Source organism: Ambystoma mexicanum, assembly GCF_040938575.1.
Source record: "Ambystoma mexicanum isolate Mex_15411 chromosome 12 unlocalized genomic scaffold, UKY_AmexF1_1 Mex_chr12_unloc.2, whole genome shotgun sequence".
Taxonomy (NCBI): domain Eukaryota; kingdom Metazoa; phylum Chordata; class Amphibia; order Caudata; family Ambystomatidae; genus Ambystoma; species Ambystoma mexicanum.
Window position 1 is genome coordinate 9,835,726 of NW_027182323.1, and position 15,924 is coordinate 9,851,649.

Here is a 15,924-nt window from a genome sequence, read left to right on the forward strand (position 1 = left end):
AACTATCGTACTCGGCCTGACGGCATTTCAGATAGTGCAAGAGCTAAGACATAGATAAGGAAGGAAGGGGGGAGTGGTAGGGAAACGGAAACAGACAGGCAACTGCAATGCTAGGCCTGACGACATTCCTGGTAGAGCTGGAGAAAACAAAAGGTGAGGGAGAGGGGTGCAGAAAGGTAGGGGAGGAACAAAACAAGCGACTATCGTACTAGGCCTGACAATATGCTTTGCAAAGTAGAGCATGCGGTAATGCATTGGATCTGGGTCCATTTCTTATTCATATAACACTTAATACAGTGCTTAGAAGCAGGAGGAATATGTCATGGGCCACTACTAGACATGACAATAGTATGGTTATATTATTTTTAATAAAAGCACTTGAAGGACAGCAGATGCTAGTGGGCAAGTATCCTAATATATGTTTCTTTTTAACTGCACAGTTGATTTAAACAGTATACTCAGTGCTTAAAGTGGGCCGGGGCCTGCCGGGGCCGGGCCCTGGCAGTCTCCAAAAAGTGGGACTGAGCCGGGGCCCTGCCGGGGCCCCCCATCCCACACAACATTGGCGGGATGCATTATCCCGCCGCGGCCGCAGCTGCGACGGGAGATGCGCCCACCAGTTTAATTGCAGGCGAGCTGACAGAAGTGCCAGCCAGGCACAGCGTTGCTGAGGCTGCCTGGCACTTCTGTCAGTCACTGTAACTTCCCTGATGACCCCTCATCTGAGGGGTCATCAGGGAAGTTACAGTTCCTTTGTTTGCCCTCGCCAGGTCACTGACCCTCAGCGAACCTGCAGGCTCCATGATCTAATATGCAGATTAGATCACGGAGCCCGCGGGTTTGCAGAGGGTGAAAGGCGCCTCGGGCTCAGTGATCTATCTGCTCTGAGCAGAGATCACAGAGCCCGAGGCGCCTTTCTCCATCGGCAAAGCTTTATAAAAGATGCCTTGAATTGTATACGTTTCAAGCCATCTTTTATAAACGTAGAAATATTTCTATGTTTATAAAAGACCGCTTGAAACGTGCACAATTCAAGGCATCTTTTATAAAGCTTTGTCGATGGACAAAGACACCTCGAGTTTTGTCCGTCCTCAACGCTTTATAAAAGATGCCTTGAATTGTGCACGTTTCAAGCCGTCTTTTATAAACATAGAAATATGTTATAAATGTCTATGCTTATAAAAGGTGGCTTGAAAAGTGCACAAACCATAGTAAGGTAAGCGCACAAGTGTGCGTAAATTACTATGGTTTGTGCACTTTTCAAGCCACCTTTTTATAAACCTAGAAATACGTAACATTGGTATGTTTATAAGGCTTGAAAGGTACACAAACCTTAGTAGTGCGCATACAAATATATAAATGCTCACATACATTTATATATTTGTTTGAGCACCTTACAATGATTTGTGCACGTTTTAGGCCACGCCCACAATGGAAGCCACGCCCCCAAACGAGGGCCCCCCCTCAATTTCTTACCCCACTTAAAGCACTGAGTATACTTGTCACAGCTCAGCAAGGTAAAAACCCAACTCAGACATGTGCCAACCTGGAATTTCAAAGTTCACATTTCAGCAGGGCTATATCAGCCCTTCATCCTTCTGAGGTTAATAAATTAAGTACTATTACATTTTGTGGTAACACCAACTTTGTTTAGAGCAGCGGGGTCCCACATAAAGCACTATACATAAAAATGTTAAAATAAATATTATACCTGGATACAGGAACATTTAGGCCACAGGGATATCAAAATGTGAAGTATGTTTGCACAAAATTAGTTTGTACAACACAAATGAAAGGTATGGGAGAGCACAAGTTTTGGAGCTCCACCTTTACTACTTATTTAAAGCCTTTGCACATGGAATGTACAGATAGACACAGCAAGGCCCCAACATCAATAGGCTCATCAGAGCCCCCTTTCGCGGCCGAAACACCAGGTGTAGACACCCTCTCCCTCAAAGCACAGTGTTATCAACTTTGACTGTTGAATGCAAACGCATGTACTAGAGACTTGCTTTCTTACTTGTCCACCTAATTTTGACCCCTGTCGCACCCCTTCTGGGAGCGCGACAGTAGCTTGTGTATTATTGTCTACTGTTTTCGAATGGTTGAACAAGAATACTAACTTGTTCATTGTCTGTTTGCCTCATGACACAAACTGTTGTTGTTTATGTTCCTTGTAAACGAATGATGTTCAGCATTATGTCAAAACTATAGAAAGACATCAAAAACTATTTATAAAATGCTCTTTGTTTTTAAAACCGAGGTGTCTGTTTTTCTGTGTCTATCTGTACATTCCATGTGCGAAGGCTTTAAATAAGTAGTAAAGGTGGAGCTCCAAAACTTTTGCTCTCCCAACCCTTTCATTTGTGTTGTACAAACTAATTCCCCCCCTGGGTAGAATAGGGTTGATCCTCCAGGAGCCCTCTTCTTAAACTCTGTTTGCACTAAATGTCAGGCATCAGAAACACAAACCAATCAATTTGACTCTCAATAAGGTCTGTATCTTGGAATCCAGTCTGACTGGCATTCAGAGAAAAACGCTGCACTCCAGTTGTACCTTTGTGAATATAGCAAATAAGCCAAGGCCAAAAACACATATGAAATTTGGAATGCTTCTTGCAGGGGTGGTGGAAATACCATACTGCAGCTCACATTAGCAGTGATGTGCACAGAGTTCATGTGACTAGATGGTACATGTAGACTCATGGTTCATGACCCTCCATACTGGTGGAAGGTGACATATGTTGGGCGACTGTGACATGAACTTTGCAAGATTTTCAGTGTGTTTATTCTCGAGATTTACCTTAGAAATCCGCTTTGATTGTAAGTGCAATTGATCAACAGAAAGATTTTAGTTTAGCCCAGCAGCATCCAGAAGCCTCATCATCATAGCTATGCCCTCCAGACAAACTCAATGGGATAGTATTCACTTTTCCTATTGGTGGTGCCGCTGCTGACAGTGCAAAAAAATTGCTAGAGGGCCTCACAAAAACCTGTGACAGCCCTGTTCAGCAGAAAGTTTGGTATAATGAAACCTTATGTGGGAGGACGAGTCTTACATGTGCAAAGAATACAGCATAGAAATGTAGAATTGTGAAGTGTGCAATAGGTGTACATTTTGAGACCAGAAAGCATAAATAAAAATTTCCCCTGGAGATGCCGGGGATTGAACCCGGGGCCTCATACATGCAAAGCATGCGCTCTACCACTGAGCTACATCCCCTAGACACATAACAATGCATGACTATAGAACTGATATACGGTTCCAAGGCACTCTACATCACTGTGATTGGTGTATACTTTTGTGATTAGGTCATGGAGCACTCTGTGTATAATCCATTTAGGATATAAAAAAAATTCTTAGAGGCTGGGACTTCTCACAGTACAATACATCAATCTCCTACAACGAACGTTCTTATTATTGTACCAGTTAGGATCGCCTGTCTGAATCTGACTTCAGTCAGTCCAGTCCTTAAATGCACAGGGCTGCGTGATGATGGTGGACCAGGTAGCCACGGAAGGTGCGTGAATGCGGACTAATAATGAAAGTTCTTCACCTCAGAGCTGTGTCTTCAGCATTTCAAAGCCCAGAGTCAGCGCACTTCCCCTAGTCACAATTCACGGCAATTTATTTACCTCCGTGTCTATCTCTACAAGTATTTGACGATGCTTCGATCTCTTATGGCCCATAAAAGATCTCGTATGGCTCACCCTGCCACCCGCAGTAGCTCAAGCTCATGCCACAATACTGCGCAGACCGGGCAGGGGTTGGAAGTACAATTGCTCCCATGAGTTTGAATATCATCCATGTTTAAAATGTAGTAAAAAAGAAAAAAGTACAAAATGTCCTTCGAGCCGGATTTGAACCAGCGACCTAAGGATATCTGAATTTCCACTACAGTCCTCCGCTCTACCAACTGAGCTATCGAAGGCCCTATGGAAGGTGGTTCTAAATCCTCACAGAATGCTCTTAGTCAGCGATCATCATGTATTCTGTAGCAAATGTTGTATATCATAAACCCATTCAGCACTAAGCAAGGTAGTGAAATGGACCTTGCTATTATGGATGTGTGAAAACAAATGCATTTTTATGCTACAGTGAAATGTGGTTTAAAACAAGTAAGAGTGCAGTTTCTGCTTGCTGTTAAATGCACTTGGCAGCATGGATTCTTTAAACTTCCTAAATCATGCATTGTGAACAAAATAGAAGAAATATTTATGCATGCATATTTTCCTTTACGATTTACTTGTGCAAAGTGATAACTGACAAGGCAGCCTTATTCACTACATTCCGAATGTTCCCTATTAACACTCGCAATTAAGGGCTAGACAGGGTAGGCTCGTCCATAATGGGCGATGGGGCGCTGACCTGCCCATACTGTCAGCCATCATGAAGGAGCCGAGCCAGTCAGTGAAAAAACAGAGCGCTCCCTCAGATGCTTGTTGCAGCTCAGGGAGCGCTCCTGGGTCGGCTTGAACTGTCAAAGCGAAATGTGTTTTACCGTTGATATTTCATACCACAGTGCACAAGTTCAATGGGCCATGCAAGACTGCAGCATTTTGCTTCCCCAGCCTTTAATAGCCCATTGGGGATGCAGTCACTGGTACCGCATGTTTGAAATTGCGAGGGGCCGGACCTGCGTCTCTTTGCACATCCAAAAGGACCAGAGCGCTCTCAATGGAGGTCTTCAGCTCCTGCGTGCATGTGCAGGAATTAGGAAGTGCTCTTTGCTTCCTGGTTCATGTTTGTGCTGCACAGAAGCCAGAGGGCTTTCTGGAGGCAGCAGCAGAGCAGAGCCCAGACCGGGGCTTTGAGCGGGTAAGATTTACATTCATTATGAATTATAAAATGAGTGTGTGAATGAGTGAGTTTACTATGATGTATGGGTGCACTTGTGAATGAGTAAGTGAATGCTGTGTGTGAAAGTTAGTGACTGCAGGGTACGGCAATAACAGCATTTCTTTCCTGGCACCTACCATAGACACCCAGAAAAGAATCTGGTTGTTAAAATAAAGGATGATCTGTTATTACGTGGCTAGACTGCCATTTCTTGGCAGCAGGTCTATCCATTTCTTACTGTGGCATGTCATTTTATTCTGGGAATCAGGGGTAAATCAAACATAAGTGTTATTAAGTGTCTAGACTGGCTTACATTGTACAGCCTGTTTGGATTGATGTTCGCATTGCGGCATGGCATTTTTAAAGGCAAAGTCAACAGGAGTATGACCTGGCAGAAGGATACTAAGCTTGAAGATTTTGACTGGGTTAGAATTGCAGTCTTCTGGAAGGACCTTTTGAGAATGTCTCATATATAGAGATAGTAATTTGTTATACCTTTGAGGCTTTTACAATATTTTCATTAAAAGTACAAAATAAAGATATTAATTCTTCATTGAAAAAATGAAGCATTTATTGTTAAGACATAGCCATTCCTTCAGGGACCAATGTTCTGCAAAAGATAACCAAGTATAATGGTAATTGCTTAGGAATGTAAATATAGTATCACATTGAGGTATTTCTTACATTGTTTGTATTTACCTGCCTGTGTTTCTAATGCTCCCGTGAATGCTTCATATATGATGAATTTCTAGCACTGATGCGCTGTCCTATGATCTGTTGTCTAGATCTCTTCAGTTCCAGTGGAATCCTCGAATCTGAAAATACAGGTTTTGCTGTCTGGTTCTGGATTCTTTTACAGACTTTTCTGAGTTTCTAGTGATGTTTAAGGTGTCATTAATATCACATATCTTATGGTAGCAGGGTCTAGACCCACATCTCCTGTGTTTTCCTGTTGTCTGATCTGTCTACTGGGATGAAAAAAGCTAATCAGTATCCTTACTGCTAAGAGATTCACCATTTGACTATCATTAAAAGATAAATGTTGGCAGGTCTAATCTTGGTACTTACCTTACTTTTATTTTCGGAGTACCGCTGCCTATGGTCAACAGGATCCGCTGTGGGTGGACCTCTGTGACCAGAGGACAGCGTTTAATGGGGAAAATGGCACCAGCATTAGCATGCACGATAATGTCATCGTGTTAATGATGCCATCACGCGCCGGCCACCATTTTGTTTGTTTTGGTGCTTCGGGATGCACGTAGGAAATTAGATGTGCATATGGAGTAAACCAAAGATAAAAAGCCTATAATAGTTGTACCTTGTTTGGGGTATACCTCAAGGTAGTTATGAGCTATGCACAAGCACGTCTATATTATCAGGATATGATTGGAACATGGTTGCAAAGAATTAAGTTGCGTTTACCTCATTACAATTTTTGTTATTATGTTTTACACAGTCCAAGAGATTGATCATTGGTGGACCTGTCCATATTCTTGGAACATGGATGAGGCATAGTTTTAAACATAAGGATGAGAATACATCATTGCAATACTTGAAATCATGATTACAGAAGGATACTGCCATATATTGGCAGAGCCAGCGTGACCATGTTTTCTTATAATATCATGATACATTAATTTGCCTCCCCTATTAAGTGCCTGGGCTCCAAGACAATCGAACAAGTAGCCATGGCCCTTACGAATGCCTCCGCTTTGGAATCCTCCAAGATTATAGGCAATACCATCTTTGCACTGGTTCAACCCCCTCCCACCTCTTTGGTACCTACCCCTGTTGTAGTATGTTCTGCTTCGGTTGCCTCACAAATTAATGACAAACGAACCTTGGGAGAAACGTTATGTATGGCGCATTCTGGTCCACTTTTTATAAACGTGGTTCCGCAAAGTATAGACCACCACTTACCGGTATCAGACGTCCCATTTGATTTCCCTCAAGCATTTTGTGAGTCGCACTGCACCGATCCACCTGACGAGTTACATCCTGTTTCGCTGCGTCGGAACATTAGTGTTTCTTCCCCTGCTTCTATTTGTTCTTCCATCTCAATTGACTTGGGCGAGGTGAGCTGATCTTCAGCGGCCACTTTGGAATCACTGCTCACTGCCTTGACCGTCACGTGTAATTTAATTGCAACTAAATTGTCTTTTCAGGATTCACTGCTTACTAAAACCTCGGATCTAGTTGATGGACTAACTAGGGCCCTTACACGCCAAGAATCACTCTGGCTTGATGTTTGTTCTAACATGTCTTCCCAAGTGGATCCATCGTCCAACCCTCTGACTTTGAATGCACCGACTAAGCCAACATTGATTGATCCTAAGCTGACCACAATTATTCAACTGGCTCCTGAGAACTGCCAAAAGAGGCAGCCTTGTAGGGTTTGGTTTAGTTTAGTTTAGTTTATTACTTACATAGTGTCATACATCAGGCTCTGATGTATGAGCCATTAACGGATAAAAAAAGACAAAATGTATGGGGATAGAAACACCTCTTGGGAAGACACTGATTAAAGCTTCTGAGGCACCTGTGGCCCTTTTCCCCATTCTTCCAACACAACAGGCCACTGTTTTTTCTCCTGCTCTTGCTGGAACGGCTCCAATTTCTTCAACTGTGTGTCGACTGGGGACGTGAATGAGGCTATTATATCTATTGATAATGCCTCCCCTGATCAAATCCTGCTGCCTCTTCCCATGATTCCAATTGGCAGAGTTCCCACTGACCCATCATCAAAGTCCTCGCTTCTGAGACCATTGGCTGCTCCAGCTACCTTTAATGACAACTCCCGCCTGGTATGCATTCCAAATGTTTCTAGCAAACCCACTGTTAGTGCCTCTGTTCAAACTGAAGGTGACCTTGGCTTGCACGCCTCTTATGTAGATGCTAGGGCCCCTCCATCTGGAAAGGTGACTGCCCCTGCCTAAAAGACCCAGTTAGACAGGCTCCCGGGGGAGGGGGTACAGACTTCTTTGCTCTCTAAGCCTGACTTTCAGGCCCTTTTGTTCCAGTGTATCTTAAATGATGAGACTGGGCAATTTTTAAACCGAGCACGATTGCTTGATTTACTCCATTGTGTCATTCCGCTTCAAATTATTCGAAGCAACGACATAAAGATAGTGGACATATGCGAGGGATCACACCTTCCTACATCTGTCGCTCATTTCTCCGCCAATTACACTTTGTCCTATATCCCAGAGCATGCCGGCTCACTTAGACACCGGGGCTATGAGTGCAGTACCATCAACCTGGAAGAGCTTCCACCCACTGCCTCAGAGTGGCAAAAGTGTCACTATTTCTGACCCCCCCAGACGTGTTCCTCCTCTTGTACCTAGCTTGCCTTCTGGAGCGGGGACAGAGTCGGTTTTGTTGGGGGAAGAAAGGCACTGGGCATGGCTGGAATTAAGGAATGAAGGAAACACGACCCAGAGCTTCAGGGCTTTGTGGAAAATGTACACAGCTTGGACTGTGATTGTCAAACTGACACCAAGTGAATATGAAAGAGAAAATCACATGGTAGACATTAATCTGAGATGTTAATTATAAGAACGATTTTGCATAGACCACCTTTACTAAATAGAGATACTCTCTATCTTTCTAGTTGATGAGAACAGTATGCACCAGAGGCATGAAATACATGAAGAATAGCTCCTGAAGAAGGGAATAGAATTCCCAAAACACGTAGATCATAGGATCTTATGGATTGTTGATTTGAGAAATATTGAATATTATACTATTGAAAATCTTTTGCGTTGAAAATACCATTGTGTACAATATATTATGATCATCATAATTCTATATAAGCAATCAAAATTGTGGATATAAACATTTCTGAGTAAAATCGTTTCTTTGAATAGACAACTTATAAATATTTCTTATCACCTACATGGTTTAAAATATTGATTGGATCGCAATAGATTTTGGTGTGCAGGTGACGGGAGTGTTCCACAAGTTTGTGGACACCTGTTTGTTTTTCCAATTGGTACTACAACCTAGTGTGAGGGTTGTTTTTCTCCCCTGCACCCTAATACCTGTCTGAAAAATAACACAAAGTTAACTTACACAGAGGTGTGTTCCTGGCCTACAGGAATCAGCCCAGATCATAGGGTGCCTGGGGAAAACTGGGTCACACCGGACAGGGTATTCTGTTGGGATCTTGGTCCAATTAAATCGGGCCAAGATCCTCCCAACCATTATGTATGGGGCTGAAGGCTGGATGCTCGGTAACATCATTGGAATGGCCACGTTGGAATCCCCACAGTTTAAGAGGTTGTTTCGACTTCCGACCCGCACTCCGGTTGAGACCATTCTCCTTGAGTTTGGCATTGAGTCTTGCCTGGCGAGATTCGAGCTGACTTGTCTGAGTATATACTGGAGACTAGCCAAGGCCAAGGCAGGCATTCTGAATTCCATAATTTTCTACTCTGTTGCTGCTAGATGGCTGGCCCTGGTCCCAGGCAATCTGGTGAATTGGCCTCTCCCACGTTTCAAGGCCGCTATGAGAGGAGTTGTTCTCTCTTGCGTTAGTGAGCAACACGCCATGGATCTTGCCACAAAATCTTATAGTGGCTTATTCACGGCATACATTCCCAACCAGGCACACCTTTCGAATTAGATAGGCCAATTTGTGGGAAATCCCTTGTTCAGGGAATACCTCAAATTAAAAACGAACTCTGTAAAGACCTTGGAGATCACGGGTGCCTGGAATAACATCCCTAGGCCCCAACGCGTGTGCCGCTTGTGTCTCTAACCATCTTGAGTAAGTTAAACATCTTCTGACTAGCTGTGATACCTTGGAAGCCTTGAGGTTAAAAGCTCTACTTGCGGCCGGACTGATCCCCATTCTTCCTGGCGAGGTACTTTGGCCATTGTTTATGTGGGGCTGGGGGGGACTAGCGAACCTTGCACTATATTCCTCACAATCCTTTGGAGAAAAATAGCGAGTATTTTGGAGGACTGTAATTCTCATTGATGTGCTGAGGGTTCGGATTGAATGTCATTTGATGGGACTGCTCGGGAAACCATGGGCTCTTTCTTTTTCTTTTTATTCTGCTTACTATGAATTGTACTGATTATTATGCTGTTCTTTTCTTATTAAGATTGTGTTGAAAAGTTGTCTTTTGTACAGTAAATAAAAAGAATGAAAAGAAATTATAATATCACTACTGGCCTTAGGCACAAATCAAACAGGAGTATGTTCCTTTATAGGAATTCTGGCATATATTAGTACAGCCACCATGGGAATGTATGGACACAGCAAGCGTGAACATGTTTTTATACCAGCATATACTGTGGGCAAAGGCATCATGAAAATGCACTGGAAAATGCTCATGTCCGGGAGGATAGCTCAGCAGCAACGTGCTCGCCTTTCAAACAAAAACGATACAAAGTAACACAGGTAAGATCCCGGGGACCTCGAAGCGCGTTATAACCTATCATTGCATATGTGCACTCTTGGTGATTTGCAGCTATCATATATTTGGATTGGAGTTATCCTACAAAACCAACTCGAAACTGTCACACTTCTTACCCAATTTTACAGAGAATATGTGCTGTCAGGGATATAGAAGGAATGGGTGGGGATGGGAGGTGAGAGAGTGCAGAGGGTGTTCCCTGCATTTTGCTGTAAACGATTTGGTCCAAAATATTTCGACCATTTCACTTATGAGCAAAACAATGTGTTCTAACATGCATTTGTTGAATGCAGCTGAAAGGAGAGAGGATTGCTCCGTGTGGCGAGGGGAGAGAAGGGAATGAGCCATGTGAAGAAGAGCAGTTTCAGTGGAATGGAAAGGTTGAAAGCCTGATTGTACAGCAAGAAGAAAGGAATGAAGATCTGGATCAAGATAAAAATAAACTTCTAGATACGATGAGAAAAGGGGTAAAAGAGAAACAGAATAAAACACAAAGGGGGTTAAAGCATCATGCAAATGCTTTAGGATAGCAATAATAGTGCCATGTTTATAACTAGGAATAAAAATGCCAGAAGAAAGAAACGGATTACACAAAGTAAAAAAGATATGAAATTAAATAGAGTATAGTGTAGGAATTTTAGCAGACGTAACAGAATCAGACAGAGCTTCCCTAGGATGAGCAGGTTGAAGATACATAGGCCAGTATCTGAAAGAGGAAGCAAGGAAGTCAATAATGAACTGTGAGATTGAAAGACGAGTCTGGAGAAGTATTAGCAGGTGAGGAAATATTAGTGGAATGGGGAGTCTAAATCTTCATTTTGAAATGTGTGGGGAAATTGACATCTTGATAAAGAGGAAGATGAGGAAGCAATCAGAGCTTAAGAAGACTAATTGATTTACCATGTGAAAAGATGACGTGGATTGGGGAAAGATTAATGACAAGAATTGTATACTACTGTATTTTGCAAGAATGGCTGATCATAGCTAGTATCAAGAGAAGAAAGCAGATCATGGTGATTTAAAGATTTGGTCTTCTCCCATGCATGTTTAACCCGGAGGGAAGCGTCAAGGGTCTGAAGTGCAGGGGTAATCCAAGGTTGTGGAGGCCTATAAAAGGCGAACATTATCAAGAGGGATAAAGAAAGTCCACAGTGGAACTAATAAAGGAAGGAAGAACGGAAGCAACAGGGTCCACATCTGAAGATGCAAACACAGAGTGAAGTAGAGGAAGTCAGAAAAGTAGACAGAAAAATAGAAGACTTAATATCATGAAGGTTAGGATGAAAGAATGTAGACGATGACTGTATGACAAGGCCAGTCTGCTGCTGGCCTTGTCAAGCGAATATAAGAATCCCCTTTGGGCAGGAGTTGGGGGTGGTGAGAAACAGCCACCTCTGACCAGGATGAAGACAAATGGGACCCTATTTTCCCCCTCCTGTGCCGAACTGTTTCTGTGCAGATCATGCAATGCAGTTTATTAATATAGTAATGGCCAATCTCCTCTTACTTTTCGCAGGACCGGCAGGGGACCAGGTGAGGACCCGAAGCCAGCACAGAATGAGCAGCAGGTGAGGAAGGCAACTAGAGGCAAACCTGGAACATGGTGGTAGTGCCATCGCATTTCCATTGGGAAGAGAAAGGCTACTTTCACACACAGCAGTATCACTGCAGATGGTGCAGAGCTCCCCCTCCAACAAAGCGAGCTTGTGCTACACCTGATCAGCTTCTAGACCCGCTGCGATCAGATCAAGAGGTGGTCCCACCCTTACACATGAGACCTACTGGGGAACCACTAGGAGCGGGACCTGGATACACAAACATTTTCCAATGGGATCGTGCTATTGTAAAAAGCTTCCGTGAATCAGGACCTTACATTTCTGTAGGCGCCTGTTACTGCTCGTTCACCTATCATTTACCACAGAAACCTCAGTAGAACTGAAGGTATCCTGGTGTCTTAGCACACACTAGCGAACCCAGCCCTTCCAAGCACAGCATGCATTTTCCCTTTACCTGTATCCAACTTTTCCTCTAGGAATTCTGGCGTCAATTACCAACACTCTGTTTAAGGTTCATTGAGGCACACGATCTTCCATGTTATGCAGCAGAGTTGACTTGTAAGGGCCAGGGCTTCAAAGTGACCTTCTGGCTTGCATCTCAATTTTGTGTCAATATGAGCAGGAATGGTATCACTGAGCTTAGAGTGATCGGTTACTAGGCCTGGTATGATATTGGATGCCCTGTGTTTGCATCTCTGTAACAGAACCTTTGGAATAAAGAAAAAGGAAGAAAGAATATTCCACAAGGTAGACCCAGGATTCAAAAAATGCACCTGTTGCCAAAAACTTTGCTCTCTGGGTGTTTAGTTCAGATGTGAAAAAAATCCAGTCTCATGTGACACCACTGGGATCAAATAGTCCAAATACTTGGGTGTTCAAATATTCCAGTTACTGAAGTCCCAAGGTTTGGCAGGACCTAGCAAAAACTCTGCGTGAACCAAGATATGATGCAGCGAAAGAATTCCAAAAATATTTTCTGATGTTCACAAGGGCCTGTCACAGAGGGCACCCCATTCTGTTGATGTATCAAACTTTGCCTTTTACAATATGTTGGTCATACACATGATAATGGAGCAATGGTTTCTGTGTTTTGCAGAACATCTTCTCATCAAAAAAACCTCAAGACGCTCTAAGGAATACAGGTGAGTTTTCGACATCCAGAGGGAGCATGGACAGCCAGTCAAGTTTTACCACATCTGATTCCCACTCTACCTGGCTTGCCTCAGATACTAACAGTGGCTCAAGAACGGAATATTGCCCTCTAATTCCAGGTTTCCTTGTGTGTGTGCCACCATCTGATCTCCGACTATGCTATGGAGTCAGAGGTACCCAGTCTGCTAAATCCTACCTATACTCAAGTGACAGATTATAAGTCTCCTTAGTCTCCTGTAATCAACTGGGTCTCTGAAGATCACCTGTTTTCAAGATGATAGTAGTGCTATCACTCTTGCTAGATTTTGTAGAGATATGACTAGTAATCTCAGTACCTTCATCATTTCTCTTTATTTCCCTGATCCAGGGTGTGAAAGGAGGAATTTATTGCTTTGATGTGTGTGAAATCTCAAACAACATTTGCTGGAATTGGGGCCCTTCAGCTATTCCCTGATTTACTTTAAACCCCTGTTTGCAAAGGCGAGGAAAAGTTATTCTTTGGTAAATGTTCATTAACTCTCTTGACCTGAGCGACACATGGCGACACATGACTGAGAAAACCCACATTGTGACATGCACGAAACCATTGAGAGAAGGCAACACAAATAGAATAGAAAAAAAACATGTATTAAATACGAAACTGAATGAATAAAACGGAAGCACACAAGAAAACAAAAAATAAATCCAAGTCCGGATGTCCAAAATTAAACAACAAAAATCAAGGGTGAAATCAAAAAAATCCAAAGTAAAATGGCTCCCAAGTGTCAGTCCATTAAACAAAATCCAAAGTTTAAAAAAAAGCAAACCATTCCTCTATGGATCAGAAAATAAAGAAAATCCAGGTCCATAACTATATAAAAATGAATAATCAAGGGTCCATGAGCCCACCAATACAAAGTAAACCTAACCAAAAATCTACCTAATAAATAAGTATTTACAAAAAGGCGGGGCATAGTCTATGCGCCCCAAAGAAAAAGAATAAAGAAAGGAAACCTACACCTACATAACTATTTACAAACGCGGCGGGCCAGTCCCACGGCTCATTTAGCTATGTTCCGGACCAAGGCATCATCGAACTCCACGTCGATGTTCCGGAGGCAGGCCTGTTCCCTGGACTCGAGGTCTCGCAGGGATGCAGGCATGGAATCCCTCAACACCCTGCAAGCTTCCTCAAGGCCCACCGCCCACCTCAAAGCCCGGTGCATGGAGTTCTCTGCCGTGACCATCCTGAGCTGTGCCCTCTCTGCCCGCCGCCTCTCCGCATCTATTTGCTGGCCCAACTGCTGCCACACAGAAGACACTCCCAGTCCGGGGTCCTCCTGCCCCTCGGCCGATGCCTGCCCCCGGGGTGTTGATGGCCCCGAGCCATGATGCCTCCCACTTGGAGCCTGCTGCTGCCTCCGACGCAACTGCCTCTGCCACCACGACGGCATCCGGGAAGATGGAATCCCCCGGTGCCGTCGTGCACATGCCCTGCCCGATTATGCTGGCACATCCTCCATCTAGTGGGGTGGCCACCCCTGCTGGCCTCTGACTCCTGACTGTGGCAGGGATGGGATCTCCACCAGGCTGGCTGCATTGGCCCTGGTGGCATCTGGGCCAGAAGACGGCACAGAGAACGACTGGCGTATAGTGTGCACAGAGGAGGAGAGGGCCGCAAGACTGGCCGAAACATGGAGGAAACCCCCGACCATGCCCCCTCCCAGCTGGGCCACGTTGCCACACATGTCTTTGTGATGACGTGCGTGGTCCCCCCAGGAAGCACGCACGTCATCACGAATGTCACGTGTGCCCAACGCCACACCAATCAGAACGGACTCGATCCTGTCACAGCTCCCCAAGTCCACAGGTAGAGGAGTGCCAGATGACGTGGACCTCCCCCTACCTGCGGACGGGCCTGGGACGGGGCATCCCTGCTGGTGCATGGTGATGCAGTCACAGTGTCAGGGACAGTGACATGAACAGGCCCCTCCTGCACCTAGACTGCAACACTTGCACCAGTGGTACCACCCCCACCAGGCCCCATGTGCGGCTCTGAAGCGGCCTCCTCCTCCTCCGTACACACCACCAACCTGGATGGCTACGCACCATCTCCCGCCATCGCAAGCCCCTGTGGGGGCTCACCCGCCCCTTCCTCTGCAGCCGTAGGGGCCGACGCAGCACCAGTCCCCTCGCTACCTGATGATGGTATTTCCTGGGAGGGTGACTGGGCCTTGCATCCCTGCCGCTTTCCTCCACAACGCCGTCTCCGCCCTCTTCTTCACTCGCCGCTGTGTAAAGGGAGGCATTGAACACAAGCATTAGGGTACTGTACAATAGTCCCCTAGACAGAAAGCTATAGCACATGAGTGGCACTGTCAAACGTCACTTCCATCATGTCCCTTCACAACACAAGGGTCAGTGCAGGCAACACACATGCAGGAACAGGCATGGCACATGCAACAAACATTTGCATCCATGTCCAAGGCACCGTAGAAACATCCAATGGTGGGCTGAAACTCACATGCATCATTGGACATGCTGATCACATGCACACACATCACCGGAGGGTCATGCATGTGGCCCCGTATACCCCCAGACACAGTGGATACAAGGATGACTAGGCTGTATCAGAGAATCAACACATCGTCACAGACATGTGTAATGCATCTATGGCGTTTAGCAGTCACTCACATACTACTCAGACACACGAACATGTACACCATGCATGTCCATGACAGCAGCACCCATCTCTCATACCCCAAACATGTCCAAGTACAGACACAGGCATGCATACATGTGTGCATTCCGCATGCTGCTCCGCATGATGCATTGTAACACATAGACCATCCATGTGGGTCATGGCTGACTGGACTCACATGCAGCACCGTCATGTCCCTGCACACACTCATCCATACATGACCCATGTCACAAATAAAGCCAAGTAGCTAACTACCACCACACGGCAACATGC

General features: G+C 44.7%; 2 non-coding genes across 2 annotated transcripts; both read right to left on the reverse strand.

The window, feature by feature from the left end:
• Nucleotides 1-3,151: 3,151 nt before the first annotated feature.
• TRNAA-UGC (transfer RNA alanine (anticodon UGC)) lies at nucleotides 3,152-3,223 on the reverse strand. Its single transcript has one exon. It is a non-coding gene; the product is annotated as a tRNA-Ala (tRNA).
• Nucleotides 3,224-3,846: 623 nt separating this feature from the next.
• On the reverse strand, nucleotides 3,847-3,932 carry TRNAY-GUA (transfer RNA tyrosine (anticodon GUA)). Its single transcript is given in 2 exon segments — nucleotides 3,847-3,882; nucleotides 3,896-3,932. It is a non-coding gene; the product is annotated as a tRNA-Tyr (tRNA).
• Between the last annotated feature and the right edge of the window lie 11,992 nt (nucleotides 3,933-15,924).